The 25,869-nt window shown below is 48.4% G+C and overlaps 1 protein-coding gene across 1 annotated transcript in view; it reads left to right on the plus strand.

Annotated features, from left to right (window-relative positions):
• Window positions 1-25,869, plus strand: part of LOC134927385 (ATP-dependent translocase ABCB1-like) — a 943,310-nt gene that overhangs the window by 429,887 nt on the left and 487,554 nt on the right. The window lies entirely within an intron of this gene.

Raw genomic sequence — 25,869 nt, forward strand, 5'->3', positions numbered from 1 at the left:
GGACTGCCTGCCGAGTGCCGACACAGAGGTAGCCACAGCCGTGAACTACCGCACTGTACACTGGTTGATAAAGAGATAGTAGTATACTCGTAACAACTAGTATGACTGACTATGACGGTATAAAGAATGAAAAAAAAACCACGGTTAGGTGGTATATATTATAATACAATTATGGATGGACGGACTGCCTGCCGATTGCCGACACAGAGGTAGCCACAGCCGTGAACTACCGCACTGTACACTGGTTGATAAAGAGATAGTAGTATACTCGTAACAACTAGTATGACACTATGACGGTATAAAGAATGAAAAAAAAACCACGGTTAGGTGGTATATATTATAATACAATTATGGATGGACGGACTGCCTGCCGACTGCCGACACAGAGGTAGCCACAGCCGTGAACTACCGCACTGTACTGTGTCTGCTGCTAATATAGACTGGTTGATAAAGAGATAGTATACAACAATATACTACTATACTGGTGGTCAGGCACTGGTCACCACTAGTCACACTGGCAGTGGCACTCCTGCAGCAAAAGTGTGCACTGTTTAATTTTAAATTAATATAATATTATGTACTCCTGGCTCCTGCTATAACAACCTGCAGTGCTCCCCAGTCTCCCCCACAATTATTATAAGCTTTTATACATTGATGTGCAGCACACTGGGCTGAGCTGAGTGCACACAGACTGAGTCACACTGTGTGACTGCTGTGTATCGTTTTTTTCAGGCAGAGAACGGATATAGCAGAGAACGGATATATTAAATAAAAGTTAACTTAACAACAACTGCACTGGTCACTGTGGTAAACTCTGTCTGCACAATCTCTCTCTCTCTCTCTCTCTTCTAATCTATTCTAATGGAGAGGACGCCAGCCACGTCCTCTCCCTATCAATCTCAATGCACGTGTGAAAATGGCGGCGACGCGCGGCTCCTTATATAGAATCCGAGTCTCGCGAGAATCCGACAGCGTCATGATGACGTTCGGGCGCGCTCGGGTTAACCGAGCAAGGCGGGAAGATCCGAGTCGCTCGGACCCGTGAAAAAAAAAGTGAAGTTCGTGCGGGTTCGGATTCAAAGAAACCGAACCCGCTCATCTCTACCAGTGCCACCAGTTTACTAGTACAGAGAGACACAAATTTTGGGGAGCATATAGGAGGAGTACTACTTGCTGCTGATAGTGTGACCAGTGACCAGAGCCACCAGTTTACTAGTACAGAGAGACACAAATTTTGGGGAGCATATAGGAGGAGTACTACTTGCTGCTGATAGTGTGACCAGTGACCAGTGCCACCAGTTTAGTTACTAGTACAGAGAGACACAAATTTTGGGGAGCATATAGGAGGAGTACTACTTGCTGCTGATAGTGTGACCAGTGACCAGTGCCACCAGTTTACTAGTACAGAGAGACACAAATTTTGGGGAGCATATAGGAGGAGTACTACTTGCTGCTGATAGTGTGACCAGTGACCAGTGCCACCAGTTTACTAGTACAGAGAGACACAAATTTTGGGTAGCATATAGGAGGAGTACTACTTGCTGCTGATAGTGTGACCAGTGACCAGTGCCACCAGTTTACTAGTACAGAGAGACACAAATTTTGGGGAGCATATAGGAGGAGTACTACTTGCTGCTGATAGTGTGACCAGTGACCAGTGCAACCAGTTTAGTTACTAGTACAGAGAGACACAAATTTTGGGGAGCATATAGGAGGAGTACTACTTGCTGCTGATAGTGTGACCAATGACCAGTGCCACCAGTTTACTAGTACAGAGAGACACAAATGTTGGGGAGCATATAGGAGGAGTACTACTTGCTGCTGATAGTGTGACCAGTGACCAGTGCCACCAGTTTACTAGTACAGAGAGACACAAATTTTGGGGAGCATATAGGAGGAGTACTACTTGCTGCTGATAGTGTGACCAGTGACCAGTGCCACCAGTTTACTAGTACAGAGAGACACAAATTTTGGGTAGCATACAGGAGGAGTACTACTTGCTGCTGATAGTGTGACCAGTGACCACTGCCACCAGTTTACTAGTACAGAGAGACACAAATTTTGGGGAGCATATAGGAGGAGTACTACTTGCTGCTGATAGTGTGACCAGTGCCACCAGTTTACTAGTACAGAGAGACACAAATGTTGGGGAGCATATAGGAGGAGTACTACTTGCTGCTGATAGTGTGACCAGTGACCAGTGCCACCAGTTTACTAGTAGAGAGAGACACAAATTTTGGGGAGCATATAGGAGGAGTACTACTTGCTTCTGATAGTGTGACCAGTGACCAGTGCCACCAGTTTACTAGTACAGAGAGACACAAATTTTGAGGAGCATATAGGAGGAGTACTACTTGCTGCTGATAGTGTGACCAGTGACCAGTGCCACCAGTTTACTAGTACAGAGAGACACAAATGTTGGGGAGCATATAGGAGGAGTACTACTTGCTGCTGATAGTGTGACCAGTGACCAGTGCCACCAGTTTACTAGTACAGAGAGACACAAATGTTGGGGAGCATATAGGAGGAGTACTACTTGCTGCTGATAGTGTGACCAGTGACCAGTGCCACCAGTTTACTAGTACAGAGAGACACAAATTTTGGGGAGCATATAGGAGGAGTACTACTTGCTGCTGATAGTGTGACCAGTGACCAGTGCCACCAGTTTAGTTACTAGTACAGAGAGACACAAATTTTGGGGAGCATATAGGAGGAGTACTACTTGCTGCTGATAGTGTGACCAGTGACCAGTGCCACCAGTTTACTAGTACAGAGAGACACAAATTTTGGGGAGCATATAGGAGGAGTACTACTTGCTGCTGATAGTGTGACCAGTGACCAGTGCCACCAGTTTACTAGTACAGAGAGACACAAATTTAGGGTAGCATATAGGAGGAGTACTACTTGCTGCTGATAGTGTGACCAGTGACCAGTGCCACCAGTTTACTAGTACAGAGAGACACAAATTTTGGGGAGCATATAGGAGGAGTACTACTTGCTGCTGATAGTGTGACCAGTGACCAGTGCAACCAGTTTAGTTACTAGTACAGAGAGACACAAATTTTGGGGAGCATATAGGAGGAGTACTACTTGCTGCTGATAGTGTGACCAATGACCAGTGCCACCAGTTTACTAGTACAGAGAGACACAAATGTTGGGGAGCATATAGGAGGAGTACTACTTGCTGCTGATAGTGTGACCAGTGACCAGTGCCACCAGTTTACTAGTACAGAGAGACACAAATTTTGGGGAGCATATAGGAGGAGTACTACTTGCTGCTGATAGTGTGACCAGTGACCAGTGCCACCAGTTTACTAGTACAGAGAGACACAAATTTTGGGTAGCATACAGGAGGAGTACTACTTGCTGCTGATAGTGTGACCAGTGACCACTGCCACCAGTTTACTAGTACAGAGAGACACAAATTTTGGGGAGCATATAGGAGGAGTACTACTTGCTGCTGATAGTGTGACCAGTGCCACCAGTTTACTAGTACAGAGAGACACAAATGTTGGGGAGCATATAGGAGGAGTACTACTTGCTGCTGATAGTGTGACCAGTGACCAGTGCCACCAGTTTACTAGTAGAGAGAGACACAAATTTTGGGGAGCATATAGGAGGAGTACTACTTGCTGCTGATAGTGTGACCAGTGACCAGTGCCACCAGTTTACTAGTACAGAGAGACACAAATTTTGAGGAGCATATAGGAGGAGTACTACTTGCTGCTGATAGTGTGACCAGTGACCAGTGCCACCAGTTTACTAGTACAGAGAGACACAAATGTTGGGGAGCATATAGGAGGAGTACTACTTGCTGCTGATAGTGTGACCAGTGACCAGTGCCACCAGTTTACTAGTACAGAGAGACACAAATGTTGGGGAGCATATAGGAGGAGTACTACTTGCTGCTGATAGTGTGACCAGTGACCAGTGCCACCAGTTTACTAGTACAGAGAGACACAAATTTTGGGAGCATATAGGAGGAGTACTACTTGCTGCTGATAGTGTGACCAGTGACCAGTGCCACCAGTTTACTAGTACAGAGAGACACAAATTTTGGGGAGCATATAGGAGGAGTACTACTTGCTGCTGATAGTGTGACCAGTGACCAGTGCCACCAGTTTACTAGTACAGAGAGACACAAATTTTGGGGAGCATATAGGAGGAGTACTACTTGCTGCTGATAGTGTGACCAGTGACCAGTGCCACCAGTTTAGTTACTAGTACAGAGAGACACAAATTTTGGGGAGCATATAGGAGGAGTACTACTTGCTGCTGATAGTGTGACCAGTGACCAGTGCCACCAGTTTACTAGTACAGAGAGACACAAATTTTGGGGAGCATATAGGAGGAGTACTACTTGCTGCTGATAGTGTGACCAGTGACCAGTGCCACCAGTTTACTAGTACAGAGAGACACAAATTTTGGGGAGCATATAGGAGGAGTACTACTTGCTGCTGATAGTGTGACCAGTGACCAGTGCCACCAGTTTACTAGTACAGAGAGACACAAATGTTGGGGAGCATATAGGAGGAGTACTACTTGCTGCTGATAGTGTGACCAGTGACCAGTGCCACCAGTTTACTAGTACAGAGAGACACAAATTTTGGGGAGCATATAGGAGGAGTACTACTTGCTGCTGATAGTGTGACCAGTGACCAGTGCCACCAGTTTACTAGTACAGAGAGACACAAATTTTGGGGAGCATATAGGAGGAGTACTACTTGCTGCTGATAGTGTGACCAGTGACCAGTGCCACCAGTTTAGTTACTAGTACAGAGAGACACAAATTTTGGGGAGCATATAGGAGGAGTACTACTTGCTGCTGATAGTGTGACCAGTGACCAGTGCCACCAGTTTACTAGTACAGAGAGACACAAATTTTGGGGAGCATATAGGAGGAGTACTACTTGCTGCTGATAGTGTGACCAGTGACCAGTGCCACCAGTTTACTAGTACAGAGAGACACAAATTTTGGGGAGCATATAGGAGGAGTACTACTTGCTGCTGATAGTGTGACCAGTGACCAGTGCCACCAGTTTACTAGTACAGAGAGACACAAATGTTGGGGAGCATATAGGAGGAGTACTACTTGCTGCTGATAGTGTGACCAGTGACCAGTGCCACCAGTTTACTAGTACAGAGAGACACAAATTTTGGGGAGCATATAGGAGTACTCCTTGCTGCTGATAGTGTGACCAGTGACCAGTGCCACCAGTTTACTAGTACAGAGAGACACAAATTTTCGGGAGCATATAGGAGGAGTACTACTTGCTGCTGATAGTGTGACCAGTGACCAGTGCCACCAGTTTACTAGTACAGAGAGACACAAATGTTGGGGAGCATATAGGAGGAGTACTACTTGCTGCTGATAGTGTGACCAGTGACCAGTGCCACCAGTTTACTAGTACAGAGAGACACAAATTTTGGGGAGCATATAGGAGGAGTACTCCTTGCTGCTGATAGTGTGACCAGTGACCAGTGCCACCAGTTTAGTTACTAGTACAGAGAGACACAAATTTTGGGGAGCATATAGGAGGAGTACTACTTGCTGCTGATAGTGTGACCAGTGACCAGTGCCACCAGTTTACTAGTACAGAGAGACACAAATTTTGGGGAGCATATAGGAGGAGTACTACTTGCTGCTGATAGTGTGACCAGTGACCAGTGCCACCAGTTTACTAGTACAGAGAGACACAAATTTTGGGGAGCATATAGGAGGAGTACTACTTGCTGCTGATAGTGTGACCAGTGACCAGTGTCACCAGTTTACTAGTACAGAGAGAAACAAATGTTGGGGAGCATATAGGAGGAGTACTACTTGCTGCTGATAGTGTGACCAGTGCCACCAGTTTACTAGTACAGAGAGACACAAATTTTGGGGAGCATATAGGAGGAGTACTACTTGTTGCTGATAGTGTGACCAGTGACCAGTGCCACCAGTTTACTAGTACAGAGAGACACAAATTTTGGTGAGCATATAGGAGGAGTACTACTTGCTGCTGATAGTGTGACCAGTGACCAGTGCCACCAGTTTACTAGTACAGAGAGACACAAATGTTGGGGAGCATATAGGAGGAGTACTACTTGCTGCTGATAGTGTGACCAGTGACCAGTGCCACCAGTTTACTAGTACAGAGAGACACAAATTTTGGGGAGCATATAGGAGGAGTACTACTTGCTGCTGATAGTGTGACCAGTGACCAGTGCCACCAGTTTACTAGTACAGAGAGACACAAATGTTGGGGAGCATATAGGAGGAGTACTACTTGCTGCTGATAGTGTGACCAGTGACCAGTGCCACCAGTTTAATTAATCCGTTCTCTGCCTGAAAAAAAACGATACACAGTGTGACACAGTCACGTACCATATCTGTGCTCATATGAGGGGCCGTTCAAGTCAAAATTACAGCTTTCTGGATATAACGTATAGCTAATTTTTGCTTTATGGATATGATGTATGACGAGATGGATATGCCGTATGCTGAGATGGATATGATGTATGCTGAGATGGATATGACATATGCCTAGATGGATATGATGTGTGTTGAGATGGATATGATGTATGCTGAGATGGATATGACGTGTACTGAGATGGATATGACATATGCCTAGATGGATATGATGTGTGCTGAGATGGATATGACGTATGCCGAGATGGATATGACATATGCCAAGATGGATATGACATATGCTGAGATGGATATGACATATGCCGAGATGGATATGACATGTGCTGAAATGGATATGATGTATGCTGAGATGGATATGACGTATGCCAAGATGGATATGACGTATGCCAAGATGGATATGACGTATGCTGAGATGGATATGACATATGCTGAGATGGATATGACATATGGTGAGATGGATATGACATATGGTGAGATGGATATGACATATGGTGAGATGGATATGACATATGGTGAGATGGATATGCTGTATGGTGAGATGGATATGACCTGTGCTGAAATGGCTATGGATTATGCTGAAATGGATATGACATATGGTGAGATGGATATGACATATGCTGAGATGGATATGACATATGGTGAGATGGATATGCTGTATGGTGAGATGGATATGACATATGCTGAGATGGATATGACATATGGTGAGATGGATATGACATATGGTGAGATGGATATGACATATGGTGAGATGGATATGACATATGCTGAGATGGCTATGGATTATGCTGAGATGGATATAACATATGGTGAGATGGATATGACATATGGTGAGATGGATATGACATATGGTGAGATGGATATGACATATGCTGAGATGGATATGACATATGGTGAGATGGATATGACATATGGTGAGATGGATATGACATATGGTGAGATGGCTATGGATTATGCTGAGATGGATATGACATATGGTGAGATGGGGATATGACATATGGTGAGATGGATATGACATATGGTGAGATGGATATGACATATGGTGAGATGGATATGACATATGGTGAGATGGATATGACATATGGTGAGATGGCTATGGATTATGCTGAGATGGATATGACATATGGTGAGATGGCTATGGATTATGCTGAGATGGATATGACATATGCTGAGATGGATATGACATATGGTGAGATGGCTATGGATTATGCTGAGATGGATATAACATATGGTGAGATGGATATAACATATGGTGAGATGGATATGACATATGGTGAGATGGCTATGGATTATGCTGAGATGGATATGGATTATGCTGAGATGGATATGACATATGGTGAGATGGGGATATGACATACACTGAGATGGCTATGGACTATGGTGAGATGTGGGGATATGACATACACTGAGAAAAGCACATGATGCAGCCAGCCAATCACAGCTCTCCTATATAAGCAGTGGTGCTGGCTGGGAGGAGGATCAGTATAATGTGGAAGAGCTGAGAAGTGGAGCTCTCCCCAGGTGCCATTGTCAGCAGCAGAGCAGTGATACTGAGGCACATTGCAGAGCAGCTCATCTCCTGCCTCAGGCTGCCTGTCCCCTTTCTAGGTACTGTACTACTGGGATGGGTGCAGGAGGGAATATCTGGTCACAAACACTGCCTGGGGGGAGAAGGTTGTGAGTCAGTGCTCAGCTCACACAGGCAGGGAGTGTGTTACTTTCACTTTCTGTGACAGTAAAAAGATGAAGATTCAGACCCCATTGAGCTACAAGACCCTGACCCAGTGCAGCAGCCTCACAGGATAAAGCAAGGTTAGATAGGGGAAGGTGGCTAATGACACTGCTATAGGGGGAGACCTATGGAAAGTGGGGGCACGGGGATATGACACTGTTATTGGGCTGTGGGAGCTGATTACACTGCTATTATGGGGGAGGGCAGAGACACATGGAAAGTGATATTGGGAAAGGGGGAGATACATGGGGAGTGGGGGCCCTGGGGGGCTAATAGCACTGGTATGGGGAGGAGGGGGCATACACATGTGCACGGGGGGTGCCTTGTGCGCACAGGCACATCCTAATGTCAGGCACCCCCCTCATGCCTGGTCAGATACTGCGCAGAAAGTTGAACCACCCCGCGCCAGCACTATCTGACCAATTCCGCATAATACACAGTCAGACTGGGGGTCATTCCGAGTTGATCGCAGCCAGCAACTTTTAGTCCACGCCTATGGGGGAGTGTATTTTAGCTTAGCAGGAATGCGATCACTTTTGTAGCCCTGCTAAGCTAACATTTTATAAAGCAGAACATGACTAGCCCTGGACATACTTACCCTGTGCGACGATATCAGCGATGCTGGAGCCGGCTATGACGTCAGACATCCGCTCTCCGTTCTCCTGGACATGCCTGCGTTTTCTTCTCCACTCCCCGAAAACGGCAGGCAACGGTCTGGTGATGCCCAGGAACGCCTTCTCTCTGTCAATCTTCTTGCGGTCGTCTCTGCGACCGCTTTCTTCGTACTCCGCTACGTAACTCGGCGACCCCTGTCACCAGCAACGCTGCGCGTGCGCAGTGCGGCTGCCGCACATGCACATCCTGGACCCGTTCGCACCGCAGCAACAAACCGCTGCGTGCGAACGAGTCGGAATGACCCTCATTGTGCAGGTGCCGTCTCAGCCCGGCTCCCATTCTGACACCCACACTGTGAGTGATTCCTAACCTACCACCAGAGGTGGATATAGACCTCATGGGGCCCTAAGCAGGATACCAATTTGGGCCCCCCTCCCTCAAATAATCCATAGCATATTTTCGTTCCTGATACAGTATATGCCTCTTAAAATATTTGTTGTTTTTCCTCCTTGTATTCTATGGGTGGTATTCATGTGACCGGCGATCAGGAGACCGATGGTTACATGACCACCCTTCACTATCCCGATGGTCGGCATGCCGACCAACAGGGACTATTTCCACTTGTGGGTGTCCACGACACCCATAGAGTGGGAATAAGACTCATGGCGACCGCAGATCACCACTGAGCCTGCAGCGTGGCGAGCACAGCGCGTGGCGAGCCCACAAGGGGCTTGCTGTACTCACCCCCCCCCCCCGCCGGGATCCCTGCGTCGGTATGATGACCGCCGGTCAGCCATACCACACCTGTATTCTATGACAGTATATTACTTTCCCCCTTCACTGATTGCACCACATCCACTTACTGACTGCATTTCATAATAGCCATTATTACCCTCTTCAGTCAGTGTAACTGTATTGATTATATATCAGTGACCCCACTGATTGTAGCAGGCAGGTCCCAATCACCTATACACATAGGGGGTTATTCAGGTTGGATTGCAGATTCTGCTAAAAAGCAGAATCTGCAATCCTTTCTATCACATGCTGGGGGCCGACCAGCGCAGGGCAAGACCTCCCAGCATGCTAGCTGGCAGACAGCGATCGCAAAGGTTGTGCATCATCAGATCGACAGTGTCTAGGTCGACAATGTTTAGGTCGACCACTATAGGTCGACAGTCACTAGGTCGACAGGGTTTGAAGGTTGACAGGGTTTCTAGGTCAACATGTACTAGGTCGACAGGTCAAAAGGTTGACATGAGTTTTTTCTTGTTTTCTCTTACGTCCTAGACGATGCTGGGGACTCCAAAAGGACCATGGGGTATAGACGGGATCCGCAGGAGCTTGGGGACACTGAAAAAACTTAAGACTGAGTGTGAACTGGCTCCTCCCTCAATGCCCCTCCTCCAGACCTCAGTTAGACTTTGTGCCCAGGACTGACTGGACACTCACAGGGGAGCTCTCCTGAGTTTCTCTGGAAAAGACTTTATGTTAGGTTTGTTATTTTCAGGGAGACCTGCTGGCTACAGGCTCCCTGCATCGTGGGACTGAGGGGAGAGAAGTCAGACCCACTTCTTCTTAGTTAAGGGCTCTGCTTCTTTGGATACTGGACACCATTAGCTCCAGAGGGTTCGATCACTTGGTGCGCCTAGCTGCTTGTTCCCAGAGCCGCGCCGTCACCCCCCTCACAGAAGCCAGAAGACAGAAGCCGGGTGAGTATTAGAAGAACAGAAGACTTCAGTGACGGCAGAAAACTTCAGTAACGAGGTACAGCGCAGCGGTAGCACTGCGCTCCATGCTCCCACACATGTCACCAACGGCACTTGCAGGGTTCAGGGCGCTAGGGGGGAGTGCCCTGGGCAGCAGTTACTGGGGTTGGTGGTTGGCAAAAAACGTGATATACGGTGCCCGGGCACAGTATAGAGTACCCCTACCCCCGCCAGTGTACATAAATTAGAATTTTAGCGGGCTACAGCGTGCCGGGAAGGGGCTGGGCTTGGCCGCACATTGCTCACCAGCGCCATTTTCTCCTATATCTACAGTGCTGCAGAGACGCCGGCCCTGACCTCCAAGCTCCCGCAAGTAAAAGGGAGGAAAACCAGGGGGAGGGGGGGGGGGGGAGGCACATGAAATTTGGTGCTTTCATCTATGTTTAATCAGCGCTGATCAAATATACAATTACTTTAGTGTATGGGCGCTGGGATGTGAGCTGGCATATTCCCTCTGTGTTTCGTGTTTCTCCCTAAGGGCTTCTCTGTGGGTCTGTCCCCATGCTTGTGGCCTGTGTAAGTGTGTCGGCACTCGGTGTCGACATGTCTGAGCCTGGGTGTTATGGGGGGTGCAGAAAAGGATTTAGGTATGTCTCTGTCGGCACAGCCTACTATCTAAGAGACTGTATAAATCTGATTCTCAGACACAAACATGGAGACAGTCCGTGAAGGACGCTTTGTCTCAGGTACAGAGAGTCTCAGGGTCTCAAAAGCTTGCTTTTACCCAGATGGCAGATACAGGTACCGACACGGACTCTGACTCCGATGTCGATATTACTGAGGCTTCTTTGCATCCAAGGGTGGTCAAGAGTATTCAGTACATGATTATAGCCATTAAAGATGTTTTACATATTTCTGAGGAACCTGCCGTTCCTGACACAAGAGTTGGTTTATTTGAGGGGAAAAGACCTGAGGGAAAATCCCCCCCCTCTCATGAAATGAAGGCGCTTTGTGAAAAGGCTTGGGAGACCCCTGAAAAATGGTGGCAGATTCCTAAGAGAATTTTGATGGCATATCCTTTCCCCTCTGACGATAGGGAAAATTGGGAGTCATCAAAGAGGGTTGCAATTACCTAAAGGATAAAAAAATTGGGCAGACTAGATGGGCCAAGTGGTTCTTATCTGCCGTCAAATTCTGTTTCTATGTGGACAAGGCTCTCTCGCGATTGTCCAAGAAGGTGGCGCTGCTGTCTCCTGACACGGCTGCTCTCAAGGATCTGGCGGATCGCAAGCTGGAGACGACATTGAAATCCATTTTTGTCAATACTGGTGCATTGCTCAGACCTGCTGTGGCGTCGGTATGGGTGAGTAGTGCTATTGCTAAGTGGGCTGAAAATTTGGCTTCTGATGTGGATGCTCTTGATAAAGATAATATTCTTTTGACTCTTGGTTATATCAAGGACGCTGCAGATTACCTAAATGATGCCAATGCCATGGCGATTTCAGCCAGGAGGGCGCTGTGGGTTCATCAATGGAATGCTGATGCAGACTCCAAGAAGAATATGGAAGCTCTCCCTTTTAAAGGTAGTGTCTTGTTCGGAGACGGCCTGGCTGACCTGGTGTCGACCGCTACTGCGGGTAAGTCATCTTTTCTTCCCTATGTTCCCACACAACAGAAAAAGGCACCCCATCAGCAGCCTAATAAATACAAAAGAGGAAAGGGCTCCTCCTTCCTCGCTTCAAAGCGTAGAGGTAGGGGAAGGAAGTCGCCTGCAGTGTCAGGCACCCAGGACCAAAAGTCCTCCCCCGCCTCTACCAAGTCCACCGTATGACGCTGGGGCGCCCCTAGGGGAGTTCCTACCGGTGGGGGGGGCCGTCTCCGATTCTTCAGTCAGGTCTGGGTTCGTTCCGCTCTGGATCCTTGGGTCTTAAGCATAGTGTCCCAAGGGTTCAGACTGGAGTTTCAGGAGATACCCCCCAACTGGTTTTTCGTGTCGGCCTTGCCAGCTTCTCTTCCCGAAAGAGAGGGGGTAAGGGTGGCGATACAAAAGTTGTGTCAACATAGGGTCGTGGTGCCGGTTTCCCCGTCAGAACGGGGGAAAGGGTTCTATTCAAGCCACTTTGTAGTGCCGAAGCCAGATGGATCGGTCAGACCGATTCTGAACCTAAAATCCCTCAATCCATACTTGAAAACTTTCAAGTTCAAGATGGAGTCGCTTCGAGTGGTGATCTTCAGCCTCGAAGGGGGGGGGGGATTTTATGGCGTCAGTCGACATAAAGGATGCTTTCTCTGGCTAGGTCCACAGGATAACATTGGGATATTGTCGAGCGACAGCGAAAATGGCACCAACACGGTCATGAGCTTTCCAGCCTCCCAGGATGCATTGGGGCCTCCACTCTATAGTCCCGCCACTGACTGAGTCAGATCAGTTTTTTGCTTGGTGCGGCAGGAAGCCGCATGGTCGCAGGGCTGCTGTGAAAGCAGTCTAAAGCTTTTATTATTTTATTTTTAGACTCACTATATTTTTAGAGCGACTTATCTTAACAGCGTCTTAAACGCATATTAGAAAGAGTCGATCCAACAACTCCCCACCGGGTCGCAACAGCGCTTACCTTCGCGGTACAGTGCTGTCTCGACGGGCGTTTGTGTCGGATGTTCTAGCAGGTCCAGCAGACGTAACCAGGCTGTGGCCGGAGCATGGGGAGACAGTGAGTATATGGACTTCCTCTTATTAGAGGGGTCAGGACACAGCTACGCTGATTTGGTGGAGACTACAAACAGCGTGTTGATGCGCCGAACATCTCGAGTGTGACAGCGCTACGGTCCGGGGGATCATAGGTGCCAGGACTAGGTAGAGGCCGCGATCCTGGGAGTTTAAGTCAACAGGGGGATTCAGACGCTCTCCTGGCCATCCCTCCTCCCAGTTCATGGCCAGTTCCCGCGGGTCTCTCGTTTCATGAACTAAATGACCTCACTTCTGGCTCAGACGCTACCACGAGGGTACTCTGTAGCAGCTTAGACGCTGTGGTTGTGTACACTGGATATAAACCCGCCCAGACAGAGTCGCAGGCCTTTAGCATCTGCATGCACGTGGAGTCACTCAGCGTCCGTGTCCGTTGGTGAGCGTCCGTGTCCGTTATCAGTTACCAAGAGCGGCAGTGTACACCACTAGCGTCTGAATCCACTCAGCGTCTTACGAGCGTCTATGCTTGAATATGGAAGTGTGGTGAGTCTCCCTGTATCCCGCTCTCTGAAGGCATGGTATACAGTACTAAAAATTCCTTCTACTTCTTAAAGTTTGCATTGTTAATTTTTAGTACCTATTGCATATGAGACCTGTATATTACTGTGTTTTCTGCATATTATGTTGAAAAAAGAACCAGTTTAAACAGAAGTACAATGTTCCTACTTATGTATAAGTTATTATGGAGATTGTATTCTCATATGACAATGTCTAATGCTTTAACATGTGACTGACTGCTAGTATGTGTGCTGACTTTTCTGTGTAATGTCAGTCCTGTACTGACCCTCAAATCAGGTGCACTGTGGTCAGATTGATCTCACCTCTATATATTGACATATAGGGTGTTTTTTCAGTCACAAAGTGTGTAGTCGATAACAGGTTAATACCATGTCTATGAGCGGCAAAAGTGATGAAGAGAATTTACCTAGTACTCCTATCATGCTTATCTTCTAAGTCAGGGGTAATTGATATGAATCAATTGGTCACTTATGAGGGTTTGTGTGCAAACTGTTTCGCTTTTCAGCGAAGTAAAAAACAGGTGTTAGTTCAGCCTCCAGTGGAGCCACCATGGAATATGTTCGCAAAGACTCTGTCTTCAATAGCGGACAAGTTAAATACAGTAGCACCCCCTCAAGGGTTAGGTTACACTATGAACCCATACATGCAGCTCTCTTCCTATGGTTTGGTTCCTGTAGCCTCTACAAGCAACCAAGGTGTAGGTAAGACTAAGACAGATACGTCTGTATGGCATACTACACAAGATGATACATCGGATGATGATGCGGATACAATAGATTCAACTCCGTATGATGATCAGTCGCAGAGCTTTAGTTCAGATGATGTAGCTGAACTTATTAATGCAGTGAAGGCTGTGCTTTCTCTGGAAGAACCAGCCAAAACCGCGTTAAAAGCAAAAGCACCTGTATTCAAACGAACAAAATCAGTGAAAGCTGAATTTCCAGCATCAGATGAGTTGACAGAAAAGATGGATGAGTCTTGGGTAGCGCCCAGTAAAAAGTATAAGATTCCTAAGAGATGGGATTCTTATTATCCATTTCCTGCTGGGGATTGTTCGAAGAGAGAAGTTCCTCCGAAAGTAGATGCGCATGTTCTGCGACTCGTGCATAAATCTGCTTTACCACTGTCATCTACCTCTTTGAATGATGTCACAGACAGAAGGGTAGAGAGCCTATTGAAAAATATTTTTTCTCTTGTAGGAGCAGTGGTAAGACCTGCTATGGCTTCGGCCTGGGTAGCAAAGGCAATGGGCGAATGGATAGAGGAACTAAAGAACGACATACCCTCTCCTACTAGGGAGCAAGAGGATCGTTTTTGCCATTTAAGACAATCTGCCCAGTATTTCGAAGAAGCAGCAATCGATGTAGGCACTGTTGCTTCTAAAGCTTCAGCCCTGGCAGTAGTCGCTCGCAGAGCAGTCTGGCTACGGACCTGGAAGGCAGATGCGGAATCCAAGAAGGAATTGGAAGCATTGCCTTTTGAGGGTAATATATTATGTGGAAAACCTTTATCGGATATCCTAGAATCAGAGGCTGAATCAAAAAAGGTCAGATTTCCGGCTGCTTATAACCCTAAGTCCAAGGGTTTAAAATTTCGCTCTTTTCGTTGGCAAAGTAAAGCGAAAGCTAGAGAGGAGCCTAAGCAACCCCAGTTTAAATCTAGGGGTAGGAAGCAGTGGGCTAGCAAGAAGCCAGCTTCCAAACCTGAACAGAAACCCTCAGCCCGAAGAGACGGGCCTCCGCCTGGAGGATTCCAGGGTTGGGGGCCGACTCCTGCAATTTGCACATCAACAACAGATGCCTGGGTGCAGAAGGTAGTATCTCAGGGGTATGGGTTCCCATTCAGGAGGCAGCCTCCTGAAAGATTTTTTTGCACCAGCCCGTCTCGTATAGAGTCGAAGGCCAATGCCCTGCAAGAAGCAGTCCAAAAATTACTGCAGTCAGGTGTGATTGTCCCACTACCTCCATCACAAAAGGGACAGGGGTATTACTCCAATCTATTTCTAATCCAGAAACCAAATGGGTCACATCGACCAATTCTAAATCTAAAAATGTTGAACAACTACATATGGATCCCGAAGTTCCACATGGAGACGTTACGCTCCATAATGTTGGCTATGGAACCGGGAGATTACATGGTATCTCTGGATGTACAGGATGCTTACCTACATGTACCTATAGCACTATCACATCAGTGTTACCTCAGGTTTGCCATCCTCAAGGAACATTTTCAGTTCCAAGCTCTGCCCTTCGGGCTAGCTACAGCACCCAGGGTGTTTACCAAGATCATGGTGGTTATGGCAGCTTGTCTGCGCAAACAAGGGATAAGAATATTCCCATACCTGGACGACCTGTTAATCTTAGCACAGCCGCAAGATTTACTGTTGAGCCATCTCCAACAGACGATAGTTTGTTTACAGAGACACGGGTGGCTCATAAATTGGGAGAAGTTGTCCCTGAATCCGTCACAGCGGGTGGTTCATTTGGGAGCCATATTGGATTCAGACCTACAGAGAGTTCTCTTGCCAGAGAAAAAGATAATCAAGGTGCAGGTCATGGCTCATAAGGGTTATGTTATATAACATAACCTTACATAAGGGTTATGTTATAGTTGCATCAGGGTTGAGCTGATGCTCTATTGTTGTTCATACTGTTAACTGGGTAAGTTTATCACGTTATACGGTGTGATTGGTGTGACTGGTATGAGTCTTACCCTGGATTCCAAAATCCTTTCCTTGTACTGTCAGCTCTTCCGGGCAGTTTCCTTAACTGAGGTCTGGAGGAGGGACATAGAGGGAGGAGCCAGTGCACACCAGTACCTAAATTCTTTCTTAGAGTGCCCTGTCTCCTGTGGAGCCTGTCTATTCCCCATGGTCCTTACGGAGTCCCCAGCATCCACTACGGACTACGAGAAATAGATTTACCGGTAAGTAAAATCTTATTTTTGACTATACTATGTACTAGATTGTACACAATGTGCAGGCTAGTCAATCTTAAAAATAGTCTTTCATTTCTTGCAATACCGAACCCATGGGGCCGCGCATCGGTATTGCAAGCTGTGTGCACACGGTGTGATTTGCGCTAACTTTCCTTACAATTTTGACTATATAATCCAAATCGTAAGGTTACATCGCACCGTGTGTATGCACATTAAGTTTGCAAGCAGGGCCATCCTATCTCTGACTGCATGTTCTTAGGTTTGGACCACACATAGCAGCCAAGCGGGTCCCGCTGAACATGACCCGCTTAGCCGGGAGTGTGGCTCTGTGTTCACACGGATCCTGTTCTGCGGGATTCCGCAGAACATGATCCAGCCAGTGACACACACAGGATTTTAATGGAGACACAGTGCGGCTGAAATTTGTGTTCACATTGAAATCCTGCTGCCCTGTCATCTGACCCGACCGCAGCATGCTGCAGTCAGATCCGGTGGCGGCAGGACTGCCGCACATGTAGGCGCCCATGTGCAGTCTCCTTGCGGCCAAGCAGGTTCCCATTGGCTGCTATGTGTGGCCCCACCCTTAGCCATTTTGTTTCAATTCTGTTTCCATTTGTAAAGGGCATCGTATTTTACTGTTATATAATAAACTTAAGAATTAAATAAACAGATAATTAAACTGCATTCTTTTTTATTCATTGAACTTTATATTTTTATTAAAATGTATGTATTAAACCAGAGATTGTTTAACTATAATAATTTAGGTGTGCGTGCTTGGTGGGGAGCCCAGTTATTTGGAATGTGAGAGACATATGGACATTTTTAGAGGTGAATTATCAATAGCAGATTCGGGTTTTGTCCTGCAGCCTGTTTTCAGCACAACCAGTATGGGTCATTGGGTCAACACAACTTAGGTCGACAGTCATTAGGTAGACATCAGTTTTTTTTTTCTTTTTTTGGTGTCATTTTCTTTGTAAAGTGATGGGGAACCCCAATTAGTGCACCGTGTCCCCTCGCATGGCGAGCAAGCTTCGGGCAAGGTTCCTCGCTCCGATACTGCTGTGCTCGGCGCAGGTTACTATTCCCATTCGTAGTCCACGTGGATCGTAAGGTATGAAAAAGTCCAGAAATTTTAAAAAAGTTAAAAACTTATGTCGACCTTTTGACCTGTCGACCTAGTACATGACAACCTAATGACCATGTCAATCTAGTGACCCTGTCGACCTAATGCATGTTGACCAATAGTGGTCGACCTCAGTGGTGTTGACCTAATGACCGTACCCTTAACATGGTAATGACTGTGAATATGACACATCTCCAGCCTCTAGGGGGTGAGCATATTTCCTTATCTGGACAACAACAGAATCAGCACTCCTTAGTTATAAAATATTTTGATTCAGTTTTTCATGACGCACCTTAGGGCTAATGTAGACCTGATCGCTGCTGTGCATTTTTGCACAGCAGGCGATCAGGACTGAACTGCGCATGTGCCTCAGTGTGCATGCCAGAGATGCAATCGGCATCTCAGCCCAGCGATCACCTCTGCCTGATTGACAGGCAGCGGCGTTCGCTGGGCGGCGGCGTTAGCCTGCCGTTTTGGGGGCGCAGTCCAGGCAACGCATGCATGCCCAGAACATGTGGGAGGCGGGCCGTGGCGGCTGCGTGACGTCACATGCAGCCGCTGTGACCTGGGACATGGTGAAAATTCACCTACCAGCGCAGCAATGTGGTGGGGGTAGGGCTAGACATGCGGGGTGGACTAGCCCTGTGCTAGGAGTCCCCCCGCATGTCAGGGTGGCTGATCGTAGCCGTGCAAAATTTTGCATGGCTACAATAAGGTCTGAATTAGCTCCCTGGTTCTCAGCAACCAATGCTGGACTGTTTACTTCAAGATATGGGTATATTTACTAAAGTGTGTATTTTAGAAATTGAGATGTTGCCCATAGCAACCACTCATATTCCAGTTTTTATCTTCTAGAAGCAGCTAGATAAATGTTAAGTAGAATCTGATTGGTTGATATGGGCAACATCTGCACTTCTAAAAAACTCATACTTTAGTAAATATACCCTTAGCCACCATGTATTTGTTTATTATTAACTAAATATGATCTCAATGTGTGCATGGAACCCACCCAGGGCATATTACAGTACATCTATTCCAGACATTCTCACACTCAGGTGCACTGTGTATTCACAACTGTCACAATTTTAAAATCCATAGGTGATTTGAACAACTATAACTGTGAGAGCTCCAAGTCAAAGAACCTGCGATCTATTCCCTGATAATGGTCAAGGGTGCCACTGAGACATCTTCATGTGCTAAGGGATGCCAAGACATGCTTTAGTTATAGCATTATGGAAATTAATTTCTCACATGGTTATATATTATCTTGTTATAAACAAATTGAAGCACCCTGTACACATGCATTACTGCTTTTAAAAAATATGTATACTCATTTTTTTTTTTTATTGCAACACAATCATTAACATCACAAACAGCAGAATTGAGATGTATGACATGCTGTGAGAGAAATTGTAATGATCAAAATACTATATTAAAATTGTATATGAATAATGGGGGTCTTTCCGAGTTGATCGCTCGTTATTTTTTTTACGCAACAGAGCGATTAGTTGCTAATGCGCATGCGCAATGTCCACAGTGCGTCTGCACCAAGTAAATGTTCTAATAAGTTAGGTATTTTACTCACGGCATTACTAGGATTTTTCATTGTTCTGGTGATCGTAATGTGACTGACAGGAAGTGGGTGTTTCTGGGCGGAAACTGGACGTTTTATGGGTGTGTGTGTGTGTGAAAAAACGCTGCAGTTTCTGGGAAAAACGCGGGAGTGGCTGGAGAAACGGGAGGGTGTCTGTGCGAACGCTGGGTGTGTTTGAGACGTCAAACCAGGAATGAAACTGACTGAACTGATCGCAGTGTAGGAGTAAGTCTGAGCTACTCAGAAACTGCTAAGAAATTTCTACTCGCAATTTTGCAAATCTTTCGTTCGCAATTCTGCTAAGCTAAGATTCACTCCCAGGGGGCGGTGGCCTAGCGTGTGCAATGCTGCTAAAAGCAGCTAGTGAGCGAACAACTCGGAATGAGGGCCCATGTAAAGAGAAGAGTCATTTTAAAGGATGCAAGTTGAAAATCCACATAGATTCTTTGTGTAATATACATTGATAATGTTTCAAACAATGCTTTACGGCCACAAATACAATTTTTACACTTTTTAATTCCAAATCACAACAAGAGTGCGAAACACGTTATTAAAACACTGACATTCCAGTGGTTTGTCTTATTTTCTCCAAGAAATTGTTTTGGATTACAACATACTAAAAAACATGAGATCATATACAGGCCAAAATTTATCAAGCCTTGGAGAGTGCTAAATTGCAGTGAAATAAGAACCAACCAATCAGCTTCTGTCATTTTTCAAACACAGCCTGTAACACCACCAGTTAGGAGGTGGTTGGTACTTTATCACTGTGCAATTTATCAATCTCCAAGGCTTGATAAATCTAGCACTTGGTATTATTATCAGCTCTGCTATGCACTCAAAATTGAAATTGTTGGTTTCGCCGATGAGCTGCTGCAGCCAATGATCTGTGAGAGGATCATCAATGCTGGGAAGTTACTCACAACAGGATTGGCACACAATTTCCCCAGACTAATCATACATGAACAGCCAAGTCTTGAATCTGTTGGTTAGGAAAATGTGCCAGACCATGACAAATAGCTGCACTGATACTTATGAAAGTGATGGGCAGCTGTTGTGGAAAAGTGCGGAAAGAAAACTGCAGTTTAAAGGGTGTTCTGTATAGTGCGGTCCGAGGCTCAAATAATTAGCAGTCTTGCTTGCTGATAAGTGGTAAAGTTGAGAGTGATATCTAGTACTGGCAAATCCACTTGCATCTGTCATATAACAGGCTGTTTCTAAACAATGGGGTAGAGGTATGATGCAGTGAAAAGAAGGGAGAAGTGAGCCAGTGGAGAAGTTGACCATGGCAACCAATCAGCACTGACGTAACATTTATCATTTGGGCACCTTCTCCACTGGCTCACTTCTCCACTCTTTTCCCTGCTTCATACTTCTACCCAGATGTCAGTTATGAGTGGCATGTCTAGAATTAGTGTTAGCCTCTGGATATTTTTATAGTTCAGCAAGACATTCAATGGATGGCTGTGGGTCAAACCCAATTGGAGGAATCTGATTTGCACCTGCTACAAATTACAGAATATCTTGGTGTTGGGTGCTGCATTCTTTTTCTGAAACTGATAAACCAAACATTAAAACATTAAAAAGTACTGTCAATTAGATTTTTAATGATGTCATTTCTGTATATATAATCTATCTTTATACTGAAAAAGAAATTTAAAGACAAATAAATATAAAATATATAGGAATGCGGTCAGTGCCAGCATCCTGGATTTCAGCGCCAGAATCCCAACGCTGCTCAGAAGACTGGCATAGGAATTACAATATTGCTTTCAATGCCAATGCAGGAGTCCCAAATTACATCATCTCTATTGTAAGTATGCCAGGGTGGTCAATGGTTAAGCCGAGGGGGAGGGGGAAGGGGGGTTAGGTTTTGACACTAGGGGAAGGCTAATACCCCTTTTCCACCTAAGTACCGTGTCCGATCCGGGATGTTTAACACGGCTACAACCCGTGTCGGCCACCCCGTTTCCACTACACTTCGACACGGGTTACTCCCGTGTCTGATCTGTTTCCACCTAACCCGGGTAAGCTCTGTAAAAGCCTATTGCTGTCATTACAAATGGACTTTTTACTGTCTCATCAAGAGGATGTCATCAAAAGGACCAAAAGGGAGGGGTGGGGTGTTTTGTTTGCAAGCTGCCTCAATGCCTGCATGTGCCCAGCGTAGTGTTGTAGCTGCTGCAATAGATGTGCATCCGGGTTTGTTTGCTGCTGCGGTGCCTGCATGTGCCCAGCGTGTCTCCCAGGGATGACATCATCTTCCAGTGCCCCAGAAGCACCAGTCAGCGTCTCAGAGCGTTACTCGGGTCTGAAAACACGTGTAATGACCGTTTACACTGCACCGTTATCCGTGTCATTACCGTGTTCTACCCAGGTAAATAGCCGGGTAGGATTCCCGGGTCACTCAACCCGTGTTGACCCGTTTCCACCTACTAAAAACCCGTGTCGATGAGCGCCCCCGTGCAAAAACACGGGTAAAAACAGCTAGTGGAAAAGGGGTATAAGTGTTAGGTTAAGAGAGATAGAGGGGATCGAGAAAAAGTTGGGGTCAAGGAAAGAGAGGTAGAGACAGAGGTGGTCATTCCGAGTTGATCGCTAGCTGCCGCTCGCAGCGCAGTGATCAGGCAAAAAAGCGGCACTTCTGCGTATGGTGCGCACTGCGCACGTGCAACGTACATTCACAAAAGCCGATGCAGTTTCACACAAGGTCTAGCGATGCTTTTCAGTCGCTCTGTTGACCACTGAGTGATTGACAGGAATGGGGCGTTTCTGGGAGGTAACTGACCGTTTTCAGGGAGTGTGCTACAAAACGCAGGCGTGTGAGATACAAACACAGGCGTGCCTGGGGAAATGGGGGAGTGGCTGGCCGAACGCAGGGCGTGTTTGTGACGTCAAAACAGGAACTAAATAGTCTGAAGTGATCGCAAGGTAGGAGTAGGTCTGCAGCTACTCAGAAACTGCTTGAAAAGATTTTGGAGCAGTTTTGCGAACCTTTCGGTCGCACTTCTGCTAAGATAAGATACACTCCCAGAGGGCGGCGGCCTAGCGTGTGCACAGCTGCTAAAAGCAGCTAGCGAGCGAACAACTCGGAATGACCACCAGAGTATCAAGGAAAGGGAAACAGTGTAAGGGAAAGAGAGAGATTGGGCGAGAGTGTCATGGACAGAGAGACATTGAGGCCCCTTTATCAGTCAATATTTACGGCTATGTACCCGAAAACACCCATTTTCTTTGGCTAGCACACAATAGTATCCACTGAATGTGAGAAGGAGGGATCATAGTACATATCTCCAATACCAGCTGTGATCCCTACATTACCGCTGGCAGCCACATCTCCCTTAGGTTTCTATAGAAACCTATAGGGGATGCGATGCTGCCTTATAAATCAATATTGGGCCTGATGCACTATGTATTGACATTGGGCCTGGCTGGACTACACTTTGGGGCATGTAGTTCTAACAGGGTTCCCTGGAAACCCTCCGCTGGAAATGGACCCGGTGCATGGCGATCACAGTGACCACACATGCGCAGAGGCCCGGACTCCGCTTTCAGCACTTTGCAGGGATGGGCTCCTTTCTGAGCCCCTGTTCCTGTGGGTGCCGGGTGATACATTCACCTGATAGGATCATATATTGCAATGTGATCCTCACCACTTATAATGCGCCCAGATAACATTGAATATGTGACCCTTGATAAATGGGGCTCATTATCAGGGAAAGAGAGAATAATAATTGAATAGCGCACAAAGTGTCTAATTTACCATCTACACGCTGGAAATTTTATTTGATAAAAGTTATCATTTAACCCCCGTAGGTATTACAAAGAAACTATGGACATGCAGTCGGGTAAAGAGCCTTTCCTGTCATACTAACGTATATGCCAGAGTTTTGACTGTATAAAGTATATAAAAAATACAAAGAATATATTATAAACTAGGTGATTCATCGCGCCCTACGGGCGATCTTCACACCGTCGGTTGGGGCTACGCCCCGTTAACCCCTGCACGCCTTTGAACATACACAAGCCAGTAGATAGGTGGTCAAGAGGTGCTGCGGGTGGGGAAGGGAAGGGTGTGGTAGGTCCGCGAATGGGGGAAGGCAGAGCCGGATTAAGACCATGGGGGGCCCGGGGTGCTTTAGACAGTGGGGTTCCTATTGAAGAGAGGGGTGGGGGGTGCACCTATTAACGGGGCCTAATGCCCACCATGCGCCCTCGGGCCGGGAGGGCCCGACTATAAATGTCCACGGGGCGAGAGGGCCCGACTACATACCCACAGGCCAGGAGGGGCTGACTGTACCTACGGGCCTAGTGCCCGATCCCTGACGGTCTAGGGAGGAAAGGGGGGGTGAGTGAGAAACCAGCTCACTGAGGCCTCACCTGGTCCGGGTCATCTTCCATCAGGAGCACGGCGTCTTCCGGCCTTTTCAGCGGGCACCAGAGCTCTTCTCCCTCCGTCCGGCTGTTCACCGCTCTTCAGCGCGGCCTCCCTCTTCGGCTCTCGCTCGGTGTCTTCTGCACTCTTCCGCGCGGTCGTCTTCTTCGGCTCCCGTCCGGCATCTGAAGTCAGATGGCGTGGGCGGGGCCAATGACCCGGCGAGACAATCTGATTGGCCGGCGCCCCGCGAGCCATGATTTACATCTGAAGTCAGATGGCGTGGGCGGGGCCAATGACCCGGCGAGACAATCTGATTGGCCGGCGCCCCGCGAGCCATGATTTACTGGCGGATGGCGCCGGAAAAGAACTCCCGCCGCCAGCGCTTCAGATTGGCTGGCAAAACGGCGCCAAGTTTGAAGCGCCGCTGCTCGTCGCCACTTCCAGTCTCGTGCAAGGAAACACCTGGTCCCTGCACCGGAGCTCTGATGTGCCCTGGAACACAGGTCACATCTCTACAGCACTACAGATCGGATCGGAAGAGAGATCCGATCTGTGGTGTGGCAGGGGGCCCTTTTGGACCCCCCCCTTAATCAGGCTCTAGGGAAGGTGTGGGTGGGGGCCGGAGGTGCTGTGGTTGGAGGAGTGGCGGCTGCGGGGGTCCGGATGCGCTGCGGCAGGGGAGGGGTGTGATGCGGATGTGGGTGATACGGATGGGGGAGGGGGTGGGAATGCTGTGGGTGTTGGAGGGACGTGTGTGGGGGGTGGATGTGGTGGATGCTGTGGGTGGGAGGGGGGGCGTATGTGGTGGATGCTGTGGGTGTCACGGGTGGGAGCCGGCCGGGTGGGGTGGAGCATGGGGGGGGGAGGTGGGTATGGTGGGGGGAGGTGCAGGGGCGCTGCAGGTGGGGGAGGGGTGTGGGTGCTACAGGTGGGGGAGGGGTGTGTGCCGCGGGTGGGGGACGGATGTCGTGGATGCTGCGGGTGGGGGAGGGGCTGGTGGGGTGTGGGTGTAGCGAGGAGGAGAGGTGGGTATGGGGGGAGGTGCTGTGGGTGGGGGAGGGGGGGGTGCTACGGTTGGGGGAGGGAGTGCAGTGGGAAGGAGGGGGGAGTACCGCGGGTGGGGGGCGGATGTGGATGGTGTGGGTTTGGCGGGTGGGGTGGAGGGTGCGTGGGTGTAGGGGGGGGAGATGGGTGTAGGGGGGGGGTGCCGCGGGTGGGGGAGAGAGGGTGGGTTTTTTGGGTTGTGGGTGCTACGGGAGGGGGATGGATGTGGTGGGTGCCACGGGTGGGGGAGGGGTAGGGGGAGTTCTGCGGATGAGGGGGGGTGCTACAGGAGGGGGCGGGAGTGCTGCGGGTGGTGGAGGGGCGTGTGCCGCGGATGTGGTGGATGCTGTGGGTGCCGCGGGTGGGGGAGGGGTGGGGGGTGCATCAGGTGGGGGTGGGGACGGGAGTGCAGTGGTTGGGTGAGGGGTGTGTGCCGCGGGTGGGGTGGATGCTGTGGTTACCGCGGGTGGGAGGGTGCGGGGTGCCGCGGGTGGGAGGGTGCGGGGTGCCGCGGGCCATGTGGTGCAGGTGGGAGGGGGGCGTGAGCCGTGTTTCGCGGGTGGGGGGCTGATGTGTTGGATGCTGTGGGTGGAAGGAGGGGCGTGCGCCGCGGGTGTCGCGGATGTGGTGGATGCTATGGGTGCCACAGGTGGGGGAGGGGGGGTTCTGCGGGTGGGGGAGGGGCGGGGGAGTGCTACAGGAGGGAACGGGAGTGCTGCGGGTGTTGGAGGGGAGTGTGGGGTGGAGGGTGCGGGGGGAGAAGTGGTATTGGGGTGGTGCCGCGGGTGGGGGAGGAGTGGGGGGTGCAGCAGGTGGGGGAGGGGACGGGAGTGCAGTGGTTGGGTGAGGGGTGTGTGCCGCGGGTGGAAGGAGGTCCGTGCGGCGCGGGTGGGATGCGGTGTGTGCCGCGGGTGAAAGGAGAGCCGTGCGCCGCGGGTGGGGTGAATGCTGTGGGAGGGGGGGCCTCCGGACTGTGCAGTGACGGCGAGTCCGGCTTACAGTCCCCGCTCCCCGGCTGCAGGATCACCAGGGTACGTACAGGGAGTGTACGGGGAGGAGAGAGACAGGG

This window comes from Pseudophryne corroboree, chromosome 5, assembly GCF_028390025.1.
Source record: "Pseudophryne corroboree isolate aPseCor3 chromosome 5, aPseCor3.hap2, whole genome shotgun sequence".
Classification (NCBI taxonomy): domain Eukaryota; kingdom Metazoa; phylum Chordata; class Amphibia; order Anura; family Myobatrachidae; genus Pseudophryne; species Pseudophryne corroboree.